Source organism: Bactrocera oleae, chromosome 2 (genome assembly GCF_042242935.1).
Source record: "Bactrocera oleae isolate idBacOlea1 chromosome 2, idBacOlea1, whole genome shotgun sequence".
Taxonomy (NCBI): Eukaryota; Metazoa; Arthropoda; class Insecta; order Diptera; family Tephritidae; genus Bactrocera; species Bactrocera oleae.
The window spans coordinates 54821052-54840142 of record NC_091536.1 but is presented as its reverse complement, the minus strand read 5'-3'; the positions used below and the strand labels follow the sequence as shown (position 1 = coordinate 54840142).

The window sequence follows — 19091 nt, the reverse complement described above, 5'->3', positions numbered from 1 at the left end:
ATAAGTGTGCCAACACATGCGTTTGTGGCATGCCGCATACTTGCTCCGAGCGTGGCAATTTGTCTAACAAGTGCTGGCAGCAAATGCTCCAACATTCCTCAAGGATCATTTATCATTTTATTCCATTTCTTGATGTTTCATTCATGCGTTGCTAAGTAGCTCGAGTATTCCAACCGCTGGCAGCAGCTAAAAGCTAGCCGGAAAGCAAGCAAAGGCAGGGAATAGTCAAAGGCTGCCTGCAATCGCGTGTATCGGTGGGTGTGTAGGTGTGTGCACTGCGCTGTTGATGTTGTGTCGTGCAAGACATTTTACAAAAGAAATTAACTTGTCCCATTGAACTAAGAGTTGGCAATTTGAAGTGAGCGCTGACGGTGCCTCCACACGGATAGACAACAAGCACCAGAAAAGTTGAGCGCACTTTGCGTCGGGGGACGCTGGCAGCGTTGTGGTGGACAATCAGAAGACAGCAAACTTGACAGAAAGAGCACAAGCGAAGGCGCTAGCGAAAGAACTACTGCCACCGCAAAGGGGAAAAGGGGAAACTAACAGCAAATGGAAGATTTCCAAATGTCCACTTTGGGGCGTTGTGTTTGTTGTGGCGGCGGATGTAGTGTGTGTTGTTGTAATGCTCTGAGTGCCACTAAATTCTAAGTAAATTCTATGGACAACATGTTTCGGCTTGCGCATGCAAAGTGCAAAGCAACCTCACACACACCCATACACATACGGTCACTAAGCAGCGTACAAGAAATTCATGCATAACAACAAGTGTAGTGGTTATTTGCAACTAAATTTAAATTTTCAAATATTTGCCGAGTGCAAAATGTAAAATTTACTTTTAATTATAAAGATAAGTGTCAGCGCAAAGGAGGCCAACAAGTGGACAATGACAGCATATTGTACAATGTATTTATTGTACCGCTATGCAAGCGATGGTGCGGCTGCGGGTGCGGGGACTCGTAATTAACGGCACCTAAAGTAGGTAGACGCTGTCGACGCCAACACTCTTTAATCACAGCTACAATTTGTTGTTGTTGTTGATACATTGCTTGTTGTCCAAATTGCGGTTGTTGTTGCCAGTGTGTGTGTGTGATTGTCATCGTCGCCACCATCATCGTCATCGCAGCCATTAAGTAAACATATATTGCCCGAGAAGTGAGCGCTCCCCATTAACCCGCATTGTTGGGCAAACTGGAGGCACTTGGCACCCAATGGTACGCATACGCCCCGTTGCACCGGCACTGTACTTATTTAAGTATACATTTTAATAAAATTCACACAAAGTCACTTCAATTTAATTTTTTTGTGCAATGGTGTTAAATTATATTTTTAAACATCCGCGTTGTTGACGAGATATTCTTCTTGAAAGTACCGCTTTCACCTTTGTGAGATGTAGCAAAGTATTTTGTATAAATTCTTTTGAATAATTCTTGAATTTGATCACTACCAAATATTTTTAAGTCTTGAAATCATCGATGAAGCTAGAAATATGAAGTAAATATCAATCTTAGGTTCTTCAAGCGTTCGCGAGTTGCACAGATCATCTAATCATTGACAATTTGGAGAAAAAAGTTTTACATTCTCCATACACACGTTATTTATTTATCTTTTTCTTCCCTTTCTAATTTGATGTATACAAATTACAGAGCATTTTCAATGAAATAATAATGGTAGATGCTAATCAAATTATCTGACTGAGAATTAGTCTAAAATAGTGCCTTTTGAGGTTCCAAAAGCTTCGGATGAAGGTGCTGTTGAACTTCGGGTTATGTATCATAAATATGATTCCACGTTCTACGCTTCATATGCATTACTTTAATTTAATAAATACTTGTATATATTCACTTCAAATCTGGTATCTAAATATAGTTAATAGATATAAATTAAATGTAATGCAAGCGCACTAATCAAATATTAGTATTGGCGCACATTCGCTAAAAACAAATATATTTAGGTCAAATTAATAAAAACTGATCAAATTGAAAGCAATTGGGAGGCAAGATTGTTAAAAGTAAAAGCTAACAAATTTATTCTTACGACAAGCACATGGCGAATATCTACAACTAATAAAAATTAAATAGAAACCCAAAAATCTAGTGACACTTTCTTGCGCCGCTTGTGCTGTACCAACCAAGCAACCTAGCGCTCGGCTGACACTGAGTAATCAGCCAAAAGTTTTTGCTCTCGCTTTCGCTTTCTACCATTTCGAGTGCGATCTACTCATGTGTGTGTATGTGTGTGTTTTTCGTTGCTCGGCATTCTGTAGTTAAACGGCCAACTATTTATTGTGAATAATAATATTTAGTTGTTGGCTTAATTAAGTTGACAATTAAATGACACTCGGAGCTGACTGCTGGCAGACGACAAGCAAATGCACTATCGCACCACCCTGTAGGTGTCTATATGTGAATGTGTTTCTCCGCAAGTGTTGGTATACACGCTTATTGCATTTTATATGAAGTTTTTAGTAACATTTTTCGCATTTTGAAAACCATTAAGGAAAAAGTTTTGTTTTTGTTTCCATTTTGTTTCTGAATTTAGAATTTATTTTTATGAAGTTTCTTACGTTTAAAATATAGAATCCCCTATAATTGCTTTAGTAATGGGGGGTAAATAATGTTTTGGTAGCAATTTTGATTGAAATTACAAAAATAAAACTGATAATTTTAAGTTCTGTTCTGAAATTAAAATTTTAAGAATCTTAATCAATATTAAGTATTTGATTAGACCGAATAATTTTGATAACGGAAATAGTGCCTTATATCAGCGTATCATCACGAGTCGTGATATCGTTAATAGGCTGCAATCTTTTTTCCGTTTCGCCTTTTATATTTAACGAACGCATTACGAATAGAGCGAAGATCTTTTGTAGAACAGTTCGCTTGAAAACGTTTAGGGAATTTTTTCTTGTTCGTCGAGTTTTTAATTTTTAAACTTGGATATAGAAAATATAATAACTTTTTTCAAAACTCTGCCCTTGTCGCGTCCTTGATTGTACGACTCTCAGTGCGACGTAGTCGATTTCTTGGAAAAAGACTTCAGCTTCAGAACAAGGTTTTTTGAATATTGGAAAATTTAAGAATATGGCACCAATTTAGAAAAATTTCAATCAGAAATAATGTAAAGATATAGAATATCCTCTATAGTTTTGTTAGAAGCATGCCAAACTTATAAAAAACATTACTTTTGAGAAAACGATTTTAAAGCGTGAATAGTGAGCGCGTTCCGGAGGAAAACTATTCAAATTATCCAATTCCTTACAAATTTTGTGGCAAACTTAATATATGATTGAGTAAAAAAGTTTCTGGTTCACGAAATTTCTCTTCGGGTGATCTACGACCTCAATTAAATTCACCATACCATCGATAAGCCTTGATGGAGCTTCATCGTCAAAATTTGAATTAAGTTCATCGATGTACTTTTACTGAGTTAATCCACGTGGAAAGTTTTAAAAATTAATCGGACGAGAATTTTCGCGATTTAATTCCATATTTTGGCTGAGATAAATATTTTAAGTTACTGTAAACAATACAAATAACACTCGTATGTCAAAAAGTTGTATATCATCAAAAATGTCAAACTTTATGATAAAGTTGTGAGTTTCCAGATTGCAATACTAGGATTGCCAAATCCAGGAATATAAAAGACAACCTACGTAAAATGTATGTAAAAATTTAATTTTTCCAATCGTTTCCTTAAAATTTTCTTACTGCATTGAAAAACCACTCCACCAAAAGAATGCTAGATATGGACTATTAGATGTGTTGATGTTACAGATATTTGTAAATTTTACTAATGAAGAAAAATTCTTCCAAAACTTATGCTCTTAATATATATTAGTATTAAGAGGTGGAGCATTATGATTTTAGATTTTCCATATGAACAAAACAGGAATATATTTTTTATTTTGTTTGGAAGTTTAATGGATTTGAACAAATTGTATAGTGAAAATGAAAAGTTATTGTTTTAGGGAATATAAGGATCTACAAACAAGCTCTTTTGCTAAGTCTACTCGTTCAAAAGTTATTTTAGGGCAAAATGCCATCTCGAATCGATTGAAACTAAACGTTCTTATTTGCTCACTCTAATATTTAAACTACTTTAAATACATACATACATAAATCAGCTAATACGAGAGAAAACCCTTCACAAGTAAAAAAGTTTCAATACAAGAACTTGATTTTGATCGGTCGGTTGTATGGCAGCTATGGTATAAGCTATAGTGGTCCGATCTAAAAAATATATTCTGATATTGCAGTAATAATTTAGATTTTAATCCATGCAAAATTTTGTTAAGATATCTTGTCTGACAAACAAAGTCTTCCATACAAGGAGAGAAAAGGATGTGTGCAAAATTTCAGAGCGATATCTCTAACTGAGGGACTAGTTCGCGTATATACAGACAGACAAACATAAGAACATAGCTAAATCAATCAAATCTCGACACGCTGATCATTTGTATACAAGTATATATGTAAGTAAAAAATTGTTGCTGAGGACCAGGCTGAAATGGGGGAGAGCCCTGGTGGGGAGTCACTGGTTATAGTATAGTTGTTTCTTACCAATTTTGTTTATGGAAATGGTCATAAATCATTGGTAGTGGCGAAATTTGTAACCTGCCATACGCAAGATTGATCTGCTAGACGCTAGTATGACGTATCAGGCTGTTACAACAGAGTTAAAGTGGAGGAAAAATTTAGATGAAGTTGATTCAAGAATATAAAACGCACTGTCGCGCGTCGTTTTGTTGAGGCTGGCCTCCATGGTCGAATTTCATGGAAGTAATCGTTAGTGAATTCAGAGTCTAGGTGTATTAGAATTAATTTGTAGAGGATGTATGCACATATAAATTGAGAGTATTTATAGTACCTGAATATATACAAGTACAAGTAACTTGCATACTATATATATGTACTATATACATATACATACGTATATGTAAATACTTGCATACATATATGTATGCTGTGCTCCGTACATTGGCAGCTTATAAGCAGAGACCCAGCTACTCGCACTAACATAGCGGCAACAACAACAGCAAAATACCAACCACAACAGCTACAGAAGCAACAACAACTAGGCGAAGTAAAAAATCAAGGTCATTGCCGAAACGTGCATGCAAAAGGAGAAAAACGGCAAAATAAAATAAACTGATATAAAAGCCAACAAGAAAATAAAAAATAATAATAACAATAAGCGCGTCGCGACAACAACCACAGCGATATGATGAAATGAAGACAACGAAGAGATGTGCGAAAATATATTACACACATAAATACATATATACATACATATGTATGTGTTTGATTATACATACATACGAACAGTTGTTTGCGTTAAGCAAATAGTTGTTATTGTATTTTTGTTGTTGTTGTTGAAAGGCTAAGCAAGTAGGAAAAAGCAGCAATTAAGCAATAAAATACAACAACAATAAAGCATATTGGCAAATTGAAGTAAACTTACGGACACACACACACATATACATCAAGAAATATTTATACGTACAACCACATAAGTGAGCGTGGAAAATAAAAAATTACGAAATTATCACAACACCAACAAGAAACCTAATTAATACAATAGCATTACACGGTCAATGCTAAGGAGACTCCAGTGTGCAATGCAAAACGAGCGACATAAACACAGGCAGACACACACACAGCCAAGTGAAATCATACACGCACACGCGCTGCTGAGGCCACAATGGGAATATGGGGTCGACAAAGCTGTATTCACCGATTCCGCATTCGTCGCTGAAACAAAGCGACATAAGTGCCGTTGCTGGTGTTGTAGTTGCGGGAGGCAGTGTGGGCAAAGGAGGTAGCGGTGGTGGAGCAATGTTGTAGTAAGGCCCGCGCAGCGCAGTCATTGCTTGACAGCAAGAAAAAGTGCCAAAATGTTTGCGAAATAGATAAGAGGAAGCAGAGTAACAGCTAAACACAAATTAACTATCGCAAGGGACAACAAACACAGCAACAATAGAAACAAAACCAAAATTAAAGAGAACGGCACAGGGCGAATCAGACAACGCCAAATGTTTTGATTAAATAAATGAGGCGAGAAATAAGTAAAGAAATTCCTATGCAAAACAGTAGCAATTGAGAGCAGTTGGTGTAAAGAAGGACTGGGGGATAGGTGAATTTGTTTAATTGAAGCAGTAAGAATAAAGAGCATTTTAAGAATTAAATTCGTCAGAGGAGAGTGTTTTGAATGCGTTTACTTTATATATAAAGACATATCGAGATACAAAAGTATTTACGAGTACGTCTGTAAGTATGTATGGGTTTGTATATATTTCGTTGTAGTAAATTTTTTTGATATCTTTAATGCAATTTTCAAAAAACTATTTTCTTTATACAGTAAACACTGACTACAATTTACAAATCCAAAAGATATAATATATAATTTTAAAAAATCGTATTCATTCTCTCATACTCTCATCATCTGTATGTATATTTGGGAGCTTAGAATATTCCACCGATGAAAATTCTGGGAAATTGTTTTGTAACGCCAGATTACAATAAAGTTTGGTCAGAGAATAGTCGATTTTCCTTATTTTCTCATGGAATCTGGCAGTCGTTATCAGATATCGTTTGTTAGGTAAGTGTATGTACACAAACACATACACAGACACATATGTATATTAAGATATTTGACCGCAAATTTGCCAAAAATGTATATAACAAGTTCGGGTGTAACCGAATATTTCATATAAAATCCGGGGAAATTCCTTTAATTATTCAATTTTATAAATATTTAAGTAACTTATACACTGATCGACATTTTTAGCATAAGGTTTGTAAGACTAACGAAAATCTTTATATGTGTTATATGAAGGTTTAGGTAACTTTAGACCAATATCACATATTTTCGGCAATAAACTATAGTATGTCCAATATTATTCGTTCAGTTCATTTTTTTAAGATGTCTTGCATGTTGACCGATATATACGGTATAAAGCCAACTAGAAGTTTGAAAATCTTATGTTAGGTTTATGGGAGATAGGTGTACTATGTACCCGATTTTATATATTTTTGGCATCACTACATACTACTAAGCCGCAAATTAACTGTAATTTGGTACAGAAGATCGCGGTAGAAAGGCACCTGTGGGCTAAACATTTTTAAAAAGTGGGCGTGGCTCCAAATTGCTTAATGTACATATCTTCGAAACCGCTTAAGATATATCAACCAAGCGTGCTAAAAAGAAGAAGTTTTTTTAGAACCCTTTCAAACTGTGTGAAAATGGGTATCGGATATTAATTATGCCCACTCCCCACATAATGGTTATGTTAAAAACGACTTAAAGTGCGATTACTCACTGATTAAATGAACCACAAGCGTTAAATTTCGCAAGCAGGATGGAAGAAAACGGCTTTATAGCATCTGGTGTGAAAATAGGACAAAGGGCGTGGCACCGCCCACCATATGTGAAATCCTATATCTCAGGAACTACTCGACCGGAACTACTATAACCAAATTTAATGTACCCCACACATTACCTACTACAAGACACTGCAAAAAAGGGCGAAATCGGATGACTACATCTAATTCCCATTCACACACACCACATCTAATTTCCATATAACAAACTTTTCAATTCCGTCTGATTCTTTCACTTTACAGTATACAAATCAAACTTCAATAAAGTTATCAGATTAAACTTTGCACAAATAGTTCCCTAAAGATATTTAATCTAACGTTTAAAAATTGTCGAAGTCGCACTATAACTTGTGCCAAAAATGGGTAAAAACAGATGAACACTTCCCTTAGCCCCCATAAAATTAACATAAATTTTTTGAATCTCCGGATCACTTTAGATGTTAATAAAATTATTGTGATGTTCTAAAAGTAAATCAACGCAATGCGAAGGCAGAAAACATTATTGTTGAACATTTGGTAGTCAAATGTTGATTTTTTCCAAATTTCGACCAAATTAAACAGTTTTGACCAACTAGCAAAGGAAGTAAACAAAAAAAAAAAAATAAGCATTTTTCTGTTTAGACCAAGCTTTCGTAATATTCAATTCATCTACTTTTTAAAAATTTTTAAGTAATTTCTTAAAAGAATATTTTTTTTTAAGCTATATTCTTCTTAAGAGAAAGAATCAGTATTATAAAACAGATACCATGGAACGAATGAAGGCACTCCAAATGGATTTCTCTTATCACTAGGAGTTGTAAAATATTAGAACTTAACCTTCCGACAGTTTCAATATGGGAGAATGTTTGGTTCACCTAACAGTTGCTTGTATCACCTAAACCTAATCGTGAGACGAGTTGAAATCGAAGTGACGGTCTTCTGTCCGTCTGTCTATCCGTCTGTCTGTGCAAGCGAATGATACACGTATTCCATGGCAAAAAAGTGAAGACGTGTTCATAGATGGGCGTAATCGAACCACTGCCTGGCTCACAATACGCCAATAATTAAAAAGTGATAAATTGCCATAACTAAGCACTAAATTAAGATATAGAGCTGTGATTTGTCACAAGAAATTGCAGTAGCAAGGGGGGTGGGTTAAAATTTTGTTTAAAATCCGCCCTATAAAGGTTAACTGTACATATCTTCCAAACCTTTCAAGCTAAAATAACCAAATACGCTTGGGACAAATCCATTGAGCACTTCTATCAATAATGTAATAAAATGGATGAAATCTGCCGGCACCGCCTACTTTCAGATGAAATCATATATCTCAAGACCTGCCCGACCGATTTCAACTTAATTCAGTATATAACATTCGTCCGACATTCCTATATAATGGTCGAAAACGAACGGCGTGGTTGTCACATACATAAGTACAATATATCTCACTTAAATGTAATTTTAGCTGAAGCGATTTAAAATAAAGCAATAAAATTAAGTCTAAATTAATGATGTTCAATATACCTATGTACGTCAGGAAGATAGATTCGAGTAATGAATGTTTTTATTCTTTCGCAACATTTTAATATGAAGTTTTACCAGCACCTGAAGGCATTTCATTCTTGCAAACTGCAAGAGTATAAAATGTTCGGTTACACCCGAACTTTGCCCTTGATTACTTGTTTTTTATATATTATATGTACATAGTATATTATAACATATGTATATTAAATTTTTTATATGTTCCGACCGATCTGGTCTTATGGAATCCAAATCTGGGGCAACTCCGCTAAATACATTTCTTCGGACTATAGCTTCTTTCTATTTACGAAGCGCACCGTAAAGAAAGAATTTAGTAGTCGTTATCTTTGTCGATTGGAGATCCAGGAAAATAAACTTGCGATCTAACTTGGTACTCAAAAGAAACCACCCATTAGACTTTTTTCTTACTCTTCTAGATCTAACATTATGTAAAATTACTATCATTGTATTCAGCTGTAAAATTTTTGTCTAGAGAGGAGTTTTCAAACACAAAAAAGAACAAATAATTAGCGAATCGAGGACGGAGACTTTTTATGAGAGAGTTGCCTTTTCGTCATTCTATGTAAATTTATCTCGATTATTTTAAGGTGCTATAAACAAGCGTTATGTGAACAAAACTATGCAACATGTTTCCAGTATATAAATAGCTTAATTTCCTGAATCAAAATAGATAGATAGTCTGCGATTCTGCGAAGCTTACTATCGGTCCACGTTCCATAAAAAACATTTTTAAGAATTAATTTTTTTGGCGCAATTCAATGCAAAAGGTTCGACTATTACTACTGTGAGTTAATAAGCGTTTTTGGCAAACGCAGTACGTGTCGCGAACGTTATCATTTTCTTCAATTCGCTTATCGCACGAATGTGTCGTTCACAATGTACTCAGGCAGCGCGGCGTGTGAATTGGGTTCTGATAAGGCAGCCACGTGCAGAAAGTGTGTAATAAGAGCGGGCGCAAGAAGAGGTCATTACCAAACGATAACGGGAACATAAGTAAAGTTGTTTAGAAAAAAAATGTTTTCCCTTAATATAAGTACGCACGCATTAGTAAAAAACATATCGATATATAGTAATGTGCAAAAAAAAAGGACAGTAAAATATCCCTATTTGAAGTTCTAAAACTTGGGTGTGAATCTTCTTAGCGGCAGGTATATTTTTTTGTGTATAAATAGAACAGTTTCGAATATATTTCTACCATCATTAAACCAATAAGTGAAATAGTTGACTTGTGACAAGTGTTTACATTAATAATATGCCAAGATCGAAGCTAATAGGTGATGTCCATGGCATGTATCCACCATGTGAGACGCAGATCTGGCGAAGGGTACAATACTGAATGCATATAGCCTACTGTAAGTAGCCGATCTCAGAAGGCAAGTAAAGTTTTTTTGTTAATATCTTGCAAGTGTATTGTTTAAATTTCAAATCAAAAACCAATCATTTATTCCTTATATGCTGCAGGTAAAATAATTTCTGGAAAAAAACGGCATTGTCCAATTGGAAATGCCGGTAATAGCCCCGACCCAAACCCAATTCAGAACCTCTGGACCGCTGTAAAGAAACAGGTAGCTGAAAAAAGCCGAAAACAAAACTGATCTGGATAACATTATAATGAACACTTGGCACAACTGTATTTCAGAAAAATTATTGCAAAATGGTTACATCAATGCCAAGATCTATTAAAGCGGTGGGACGGCTAAATTGTTGTAAGATCTAATAATAAGGAAAAACTGACAATAAAACGTTTGTTATTGAATATGCTAAAAACAAATAAAGTATGAAAATATTGAAAAATTGTATTAAGCATATTTACTTGACTTTATAATTTTGTATTAAAAACACAACACATTTTATAAATTCGATACCATCTCAAAAAAATGGAGCTTCCAGGCTGTCCGGTTTTTTATGCACAGGAGTGTACAAATAACCTAATTGATAGTTGATGGTTGTGATTCCAATAAGTGGATACTGTGGTAGTAGAACAGGGGTATGCACTTGGTGAGGGTGTAGAGAGAGATAGTATCCGTAAAAACGTCGACTTTAATCGGATCATTACAGACACGAGTATCAAAAAATTATTTTTTATTTATGTGATTATATTCTACTTAAATTGTACTCAATGCTACAATATAAATGTAATAGAAAATATTTTTTTAATAAAGACGATTGTCCCCTGAGACATGCTTTGTGAAACTCGAAAAGCAAAGAAGTCAAACCAATAACTTTGGGGTTACACTTTTCTTTACAATGACGATAGCTTCTTCGTTCGTATTTAAAATAGTTAACGTTCTAGACTTTAATCGATCCATGTGCTATATATAGCACTTCTACAACTCTAAACCAACCTTTATTGTTACATCAGGAAGTAAAACAGATTTCGGTGAAAAAATCAAACCTCTTTGTTAACAAATATATAGAGTTATAAAAATACTGTCCAATATATTTACACAAGTCGTGACTCATTATGTCAACCGACCAACTTTAAATTTTAATTCAGGTACACATTTTTCAGATGATTTACATACATATGCTGGACGTGCTGGTCTCTTTTAATACTTTGTACTAGGAATGGTCAAAAAATGTATTACATAATCCTAAATACATATGTAGATTGGTCCGTAGAAAATTCAATGCTATTATGCATAAATCTAAAAAGAATTTAGAGGATAATAAGGCAGGACCAATTAAATTTAAATTTTTATTATCTTAAGCAATAAAGAGAAGTATTGGAGTATCTACCAGCTCACAAAAAAACGATTTTACCTAACCGCAGAGGAGACTGTTACTACCCTTATATAGATTAACTCCCTTGAAATTATGTATATCAATTCAGAATTGTTAACGTCATTTTAGTTCTCAGAATAAAATCCGCCATTCCAGCGACCGTAAATATTGCTTTTATTCTGCCCCATGCTCGAGGCATGTTGACTTCTAACCAGCCGCATTTTCTGCCCTTCTCAAAACGTAAAGGTGGTAGTTGCTTGCGTGTTTATTGTTTTTGACAGTTATTTATTTAAATCCAATTTTCCTAATAATTATTATAATCAATGCTGGAAACTGGGAATGGGTTAGTTGGCATTTTTGTTTTCTTTTTTTATGTTTGAAATGAAACATTTTTACAAGGTTTAACGAAGCATTTATATAAGGCTGCTATATAATTCGGCAATATTTGGACCGAGAAAAGAAAATGCTATTAAACTAATTCAGCAACCCACCATACATGTGTCTTCACAATAGTTAACATGGAAATTACTCATTCGTACTCCACAACGCGATAAGTTCACTATTTATGATAATCTATGAATTCACAAACTTTTTTTGGGGATACCGAACCTGAATACACCTTTTGGTAAGATATATAAATTAATACCAATTTGATATCAAACTAAACGGGGTTAAGAAACCCTTAAGTTGTTTCTAGTTTTAAGGGAAGGCTGCCATCTGTTTATGTTTAGTCCAACTATTTACTTAGATAAAGCAAATATGGACATCAAATCAAACAATTTAATCCCAATTCATATACGAACTCTTTTGTCGCCCAAACGGGTTTATTGTGGGCGAGGGGACGATGAGGAAAGACCATGGGATCGTGCCGCTCGTGCTCGGGTAGCACGCTTTGTGTTCTTATTCGTAACAGCTCGCTGCTACCCATTTCGGGGTTTCCGTTTTTCCTGAAGATATTATTAGCGGTTATTCAAAATGTTGTTCTATCCTATTTATGATACTTCCTTGTTAGTAAAATGCGAGACTACTATCCCAACATACAAATTAAACAATTCAGCACGCTCTAAGTGTCGCGCAGCCGAACCGCACAAACATTTGCGAAAATTTTGTGAAAAGAAATGACAGAGAAACTCGAATTGCTGGATTTCTTTCGTTCGTGTGTTCGCACAGAGCGACTCCAAAAGAGAATTTGCCGATAATGAGCGACAAAAGAGTCCCCATGTGAACGCCGACTTAGTGAGAGAAGATAAGCGGTTTGCGTAGCATCATAGATTTTTTTTCTACTTAATTTTTAACTGGGAAATATCACTCGTTACACACTGATACACCTCAGGAAGTGTTTCTGATCAACAATTTTATGAATTCTCAACAAATTTTTAGGTAGGTGCCCTTTTTATGGCACATTGCACAAATTCTTGTAGATGCAGGACGTAGAAAATGGGATAGACATTTACATACAAATACATTGCATACAGTACATATTTTAGACGTCAACTGTATTTTCTTAGCCTCATCAAGTCTTAAAAATTCATGAAAGCTACAAAGTTATTACTCCCTTTTGAAATTGCGTCTCGATAAACTGAAAATTGCAGGCGAAGCAGTTACGATATAGCGTACACATATACAGTTGTGTTCACTAAGATAGCAGCATGTCATCCAATTTTATTCTTCCTAACAGTTGTTAAGTTTAATTTACAAGCACTCAGTTTATGGTATATTGTTCTTTACTATTGCTATGCGCAGTTATAACGGTGTATTATGTGCAGGCAAAAATGAATGGTTAAATGTTTTTCGCAGGCAGTTATGGTAGTTGCAAACGTGCGTTTCAAGCTGTCAATAGCAGCGTATACTGAATGTCTATTTTTGCGTAAACATTTTAATTACAGAAATTTTTTTATTAAGATTGGTACGTGTTATTGAATATTTAGACAATACATCTACAAATTTGCTTATTTAAAAAAACGTAGTAAAATGGGCCGATCTAAACACTGCACAAAAGAAAAACGAACTGTTATTAAAAAACTAAGAGAAAATGAAAAAACATACCGGAAAATTGAAACAATTATGGAATGCAGTTCTAAAATGATCTCAAATGCGATAAAATGGAAAAATTAACGTGAAACTCGTGAACAAGCTGTGCGACAAGTGCTCGCATAGAACGAACAATTGTATAAATGACGAAAATGAGTCCAACAATCAGCTCTGGATTTGAATGGACAGCTCTAATGGACGTCGGGAACATGTAAGAAGACCAATTAATATAGCATACAACGCCAGATTCACAGTGAAGACCGTAAAACATCGTGGTGCTGCCATTATGATATGGGCGTGTTTTTCATACTACGGTGACGATCCGATAAACAAGATTTCTGGCGTCCTGGATCAATTTATGTATTAGGAAGTCCTTGAGTGTACTATGTTTCCTTATGCGGAGGAGAATATGCCGCTTAAAGTGTATCGGCAAGATAATGATCCTAAGCATACTAGCCAGCGGGTGAAATCATGGTTCCATAAAAAAGAAATCGATGTAATGGAATGTAAATCCCATCAAAGGCAGATGTTAAAAACGCAATAAAGACAGCTAAGCCTAAAAATAGTGCAGAGCTTTGGACGAAAATACAAGAGTCGGAAGTTAGTTGACTACATGCAGCGCAGTTGTAACGCTGTAATCAAAAATGCTGGCCTTGCTACTAAATATTAATTAATTAATCAAATATAAGATTAAAACTTTGAATTAGTTCATTATGTTTTTGCAATTTTTAAGTTTGTGTCAATATATGCAGTGCTGCTTTTTTTGTGAACAACGTATATTTCATATATTCAACAAAAACTGTATCTTTAAATCTCAGTGGACAATTATTTTTAGCATTCTCTTTTTCCCTCACCTCTTTCACCTCCTTTATATATATTATATTAATAATATATAGTATTAATTGTATAATACACAGAACCAAAGTTATTTGCTTAATTTTCAATTTTGATGAAGTGCTGTTATTATTATGAACACAACTGTATATGTGATGTGTAAATACAATATATATTTTTATATACATATATCTATTTACTTTAGGTTTTATTTGGACTGTCCTTGAATGGCAAGAAGTTTGGATCGGCAGCTGAAGCTAGCAGACAAAGTAACCAAACAAGCAGCCAATCCGTAAGTAAGTCAATAGAAACAACAACAAAAATGTATGTGAAATAAAAAAAATGGCGAAGAAATAAAACCTAACAACATGCAATGATGCCAGCTACACAAATAACATAAGAAAAACCTCACAGAAACCTGCAAAGACAGCAGTTAAAACTATAGTAATAACAACAACAACACTACGTCAATAATATCAGCGGCAGCCGCAAAGCCGAAAAGTGAGGTTTAGGCGGTGGCGGCAGCAGTAGCCAGCATCACAATAAGAGCAAATTTACATGACAACAACAACAACAATGACACCATTAACTTTGACATTAACTGCTAAAATATCGATGACAAGCATCGCAGCGCATCTGATGATGTCGCTGCCGCGCGAGCGTTGGATCAGCGCATCGCCGTTGTTTCGGACAATGCGCGTGTGACCGTCACTAAGGCACTCAGTCAGTCGGTCAGTGCACGCTCACTGCGCCGCTTAAGCTCAGCATAAATTTGAGCAAAGCTTTGCTTACGGGCAACGCGCGCTCCACATAACGAAAGAGAATGCGAAGTGTGTGAGGTGCGAATCGGAGACAGAGCGCAAACGAAAAGTGAGTAGTGCGAGAATGCAAACATTTTGGAGCAGCAGTTGTTTAGGGTTCAATTTAGGTACGCGTTTGCAAATATACACATACACGCACAAAGTGTTTATTGGAGCTCATTCAATTTAAAGTTTGAAATTTTTGCGAAAACATATTTACACGTAGCACGCACGCACACATAGAAAATCGCTCCCAAACACGTGCAAACATTGTGCGCGTCCACCAACACTTCGCCGACTTTACATGTATTGCGCATGTGTTAGTGCGCGTGGTTGTTGTTGACGCAGTACAGGAGTTTACGGCGCGCGGGCGGACACTGCAATGCAAACATAGCAACACTTTTTTTTTATTTCGGCGCAGTTGTTATTGCTTCTTTTTGCAAATTAGAAGGAAGACATAAAATTCACACAAATGTTTATATTAATTTCGTTTGCTTGCTGCTAAAATTCTATCTAGTTGTTGCTTGTGTAATTGTTTTTGCACATTTTTGTATCAATATTTTTGCGCGTTAGCGCTTTTTGTTGTTCGCTTCTAAACGTTTCGCCTTTTCAAAGGTGTTTTAGTAAGCTTAACATGCGTTTTGTTGTTGTTTTTAATTTTTCTGTCTATTTTTTCTACAGTTCTTGTTCGGTGTTTTTTCATTTCGTCTTATTTCGTCTTATTTCGCATAATGTTTTGCAAATTTTACATTCTTTATAGGGTTTCTTTTTGCGTTGTTCGCAATATTTCATGATTTCGAAATCTCTGTTTTTTTTTGCCATATTCTAGTCGCACACAATATTCACGTTTTATTGATGCGAAATGCCTTTGAGGCGTTTGCCTGCTCTTGTCAATATAAATTTGTAAAACTACTTGTTTGTAAGTGCTTTTGAGTTAGTCTATTAGTTTTGTGCTTCAATAACTTAGCAGAAAAATACTGGAATTTGAACTAGTTGAACTTACATCATAAGAACTGTTGTTTTAGACATATTTACGCTTTACTTTATTAAATATAATATGTCGAAAATCTTTCATTCCGAATTTTAAAACTGAATTTTTTTTTCAAAATAAGAAATATCATTGGTCAAAATAAAATAAGTAAAATATTTTTTTCTGAATAAAATCAAAAAATTCAAGTTATCCTTTCTTCGGTACATTTTTTCGGTAATCCTTTCCATAAAAATTAATCTTGACTTCGTTACTGAATCAAATATTTCGCCATTTTTTTCTTCAGTGGGACCGAACCAATTTTTATGTTCAGCGGCAAAAGCTTTTCTCTTCTGTATGTCGATCTTTCTTAGAAGAGAAATTTTTCTGTCTTTACGCCCCGGTAGATTAAGGTTCACTAATCGACGCCGAATTGTCCCTGAGCTAACATTTAGTCCAACTTCTGCTGCAATTCGCCTTAAAGTCACAAAATGTTCCTTTTTTGCCATGGGAAGTATACGGCAATCATTAATCAGGCCAGTTTTTCTTTTACGACCACGAGTTTCCTTTTCATTTTTTTGTTTTAGAGCATTAGTTACAAAGTTTTTCGACCTCCCTAACGTGTTTGCAATGAATTTATACGTTTTTCCTTCATCAAGCAATTTTTTACCAATCGATACTCTACATCGGAACAGTGGCTTTTACGACCCATTTAAAATAATTTCTTGTTTTTAGTTTATGTTGTTCAAAGGAACATTAATATGAAAAACACTTCGAAATAACATTTATTTTTTAAAACATATTACTTATACACAAAATTAACAAAATAGTAGTGCAATTTGTTGATACTTATGTACTACTCTTTCGCCTTCATCGCAAATATGTAACGGTATCAAAAAAAGAAACAGTTACTTCACCATTTGGATAAAAAACAGTACCAGCTAAACGCACACCTATTATTTTGTCCATAAGTGTATATTATAAACTTATCTTTCTTCTTATAGTAAGTTTTCACACGAAATTTCGTCGTATAGCTTCTTTGATACATTAGCCTCCTTAGAAGTTGGGCTATCGAAATGATAAAATCCTTTCAAGATAGGACTACTTTGAAGTTTATCTCGTTTAGTTACGTGATTGTTTTATGATAAATAAGTAAAGGGAAAAACAATGTCGATTTGGCATTGAGGTGTTTGTTCAAATACAAACTTTACAAATACTAACTATCTAAATGCTGAGTTCTCGAAACAAACCAGAAGTATTTGAAATATGTGAGCCAACATGCATAAATAACCGAGGCATTTAAAGACGCGACGCGTTAATTTGGAAACGTGTAAAAGACGCAAAACTTCTCGTCAATGTGGTCAGCAAAATGCTTTATTATAATTTTGATAAAAGCGACTAAAAAACTATTGCTTACTACATGAAAACCGTAAAGGTAAAATGAAAATAAACAGTCTAAAAAACGAAAAAAAAAACTTTGAAATAAACAAAAATTCGCAAGCGCACAGAAAATGTGCAAAATTTAACCCATGGCACATCTTGCTTCTGGCGTTGTTCTGGCCACCGCGCATGCGTGCTACCGCAGACGCGCTGTTACTTTTTATATCTCTTACATATTTTCATTTTGTGCTGCGTCGAGACCTTTTTGCAATTGCGTTGTCGTCACAAAAAAACCAAAACCAAGAAACGAAAAAAAATAGAAAATAATAACAATAACGACAAAGCGATAGACGTGACTTACAAACCAAATTCGCGCGTTCAAGGTTAACACACAACTTTTTGTTGCTTTTAGTTTGAGACTATACAGTTTTGCGTTTGTAAGAAATTGGCGAGTCGCACAAGCAACAATAAAAGCAACAAGAGTGCGCAATAAATACATATTAAACTAGTAACAGCACGAATTAAAGTTTTTCAAGGACACAATACAAGCCGACTTTGTAAAGTTTTCGCATGCACACGCACACACAAGCATATACACTTAGGTATATATATATACATAAATCAGTTTGGGATCGCGCATAGGTATGTACTATGTGTGTTTGTGGCGGCTAGAGCGCTGTTGTTACTTTTCAAGTGTATGTAAGAGGCGTGCCGCGACGTCTGACCTCCGCACCGCGCCGCTTGGCCGGCCAGCGTTGTGACGCATGAGAAATAAATGATCTGAAAGCGTTCAATATTTCGCACGAAATTCGCGCAGCTTCATTAGCCGAACAGTTGTTCATTTTCATGCAATTTCCATTTTTATGCGTTTTTTTTGCTTTTTGGGTTTTGCACAGCGATTAATTACTTAGAGCGGCCACCATAGCAGCTGACCATTAAGTATACTTATCCGTATTTGTATGTAATTATTGTAGTAACAGCAGTTAATTATAATATTGTTCAATATTGTTCGTAGTAGGTTTGATTAATTAACCAAAGTAAAAGCATTCAATAACGCATACGACACGCTGATGCGGTCACTTTGCGCGCCGCTGTCTACTTTGGAGAGCCACGTCTCAATGCTCGTACCTCGCGCTGGAGATATTATATTTGTGATGACGCGCACTGCCATAACAGTCGCGTTGACAACGAAATCGTGTAGCTGTCTTTGTTGCTTTCATCGCTGTTGCTGGCAGCCGGTCAGCGCTTCCACGCTGACACACTTGCATCTGTCAACGGACAATTGTCAGGCGTTTGCCAGTTGGTCAGCGTTTGGCTTTTCTAAACGGCTACAGAAAGCGGCGACAAATATTATGCTTGTAAGCATGTAAATGCTCTGATGAATGATTCAACTTTAACCTGACCCTGCATGCCTGTCACTGCAGTGAGCGTTATCTGCGCCGCTGCTGCCAC

General features: G+C 35.3%; 1 protein-coding gene and 1 long non-coding RNA gene across 8 annotated transcripts in view; one reads left to right on the top strand and one right to left on the bottom strand.

Annotated features, from left to right (window-relative positions):
* The window catches only part of fru (sex determination protein fruitless), a 300477-nt gene that overhangs the window by 170847 nt on the left and 110539 nt on the right, over positions 1–19091 (bottom strand). The gene's annotated exons all lie outside the window — the stretch shown is intronic.
* LOC138859035 (uncharacterized) overlaps positions 5269–19091 on the top strand; it is a 97456-nt gene continuing 83633 nt past the window's right edge. Inside the window, exons 1-2 of the long non-coding RNA XR_011398076.1 lie at positions 5269–6269; positions 14698–14788. This is a non-coding gene — a long non-coding RNA (uncharacterized lncRNA). The remainder of the gene's footprint in view (positions 6270–14697; positions 14789–19091) is intronic.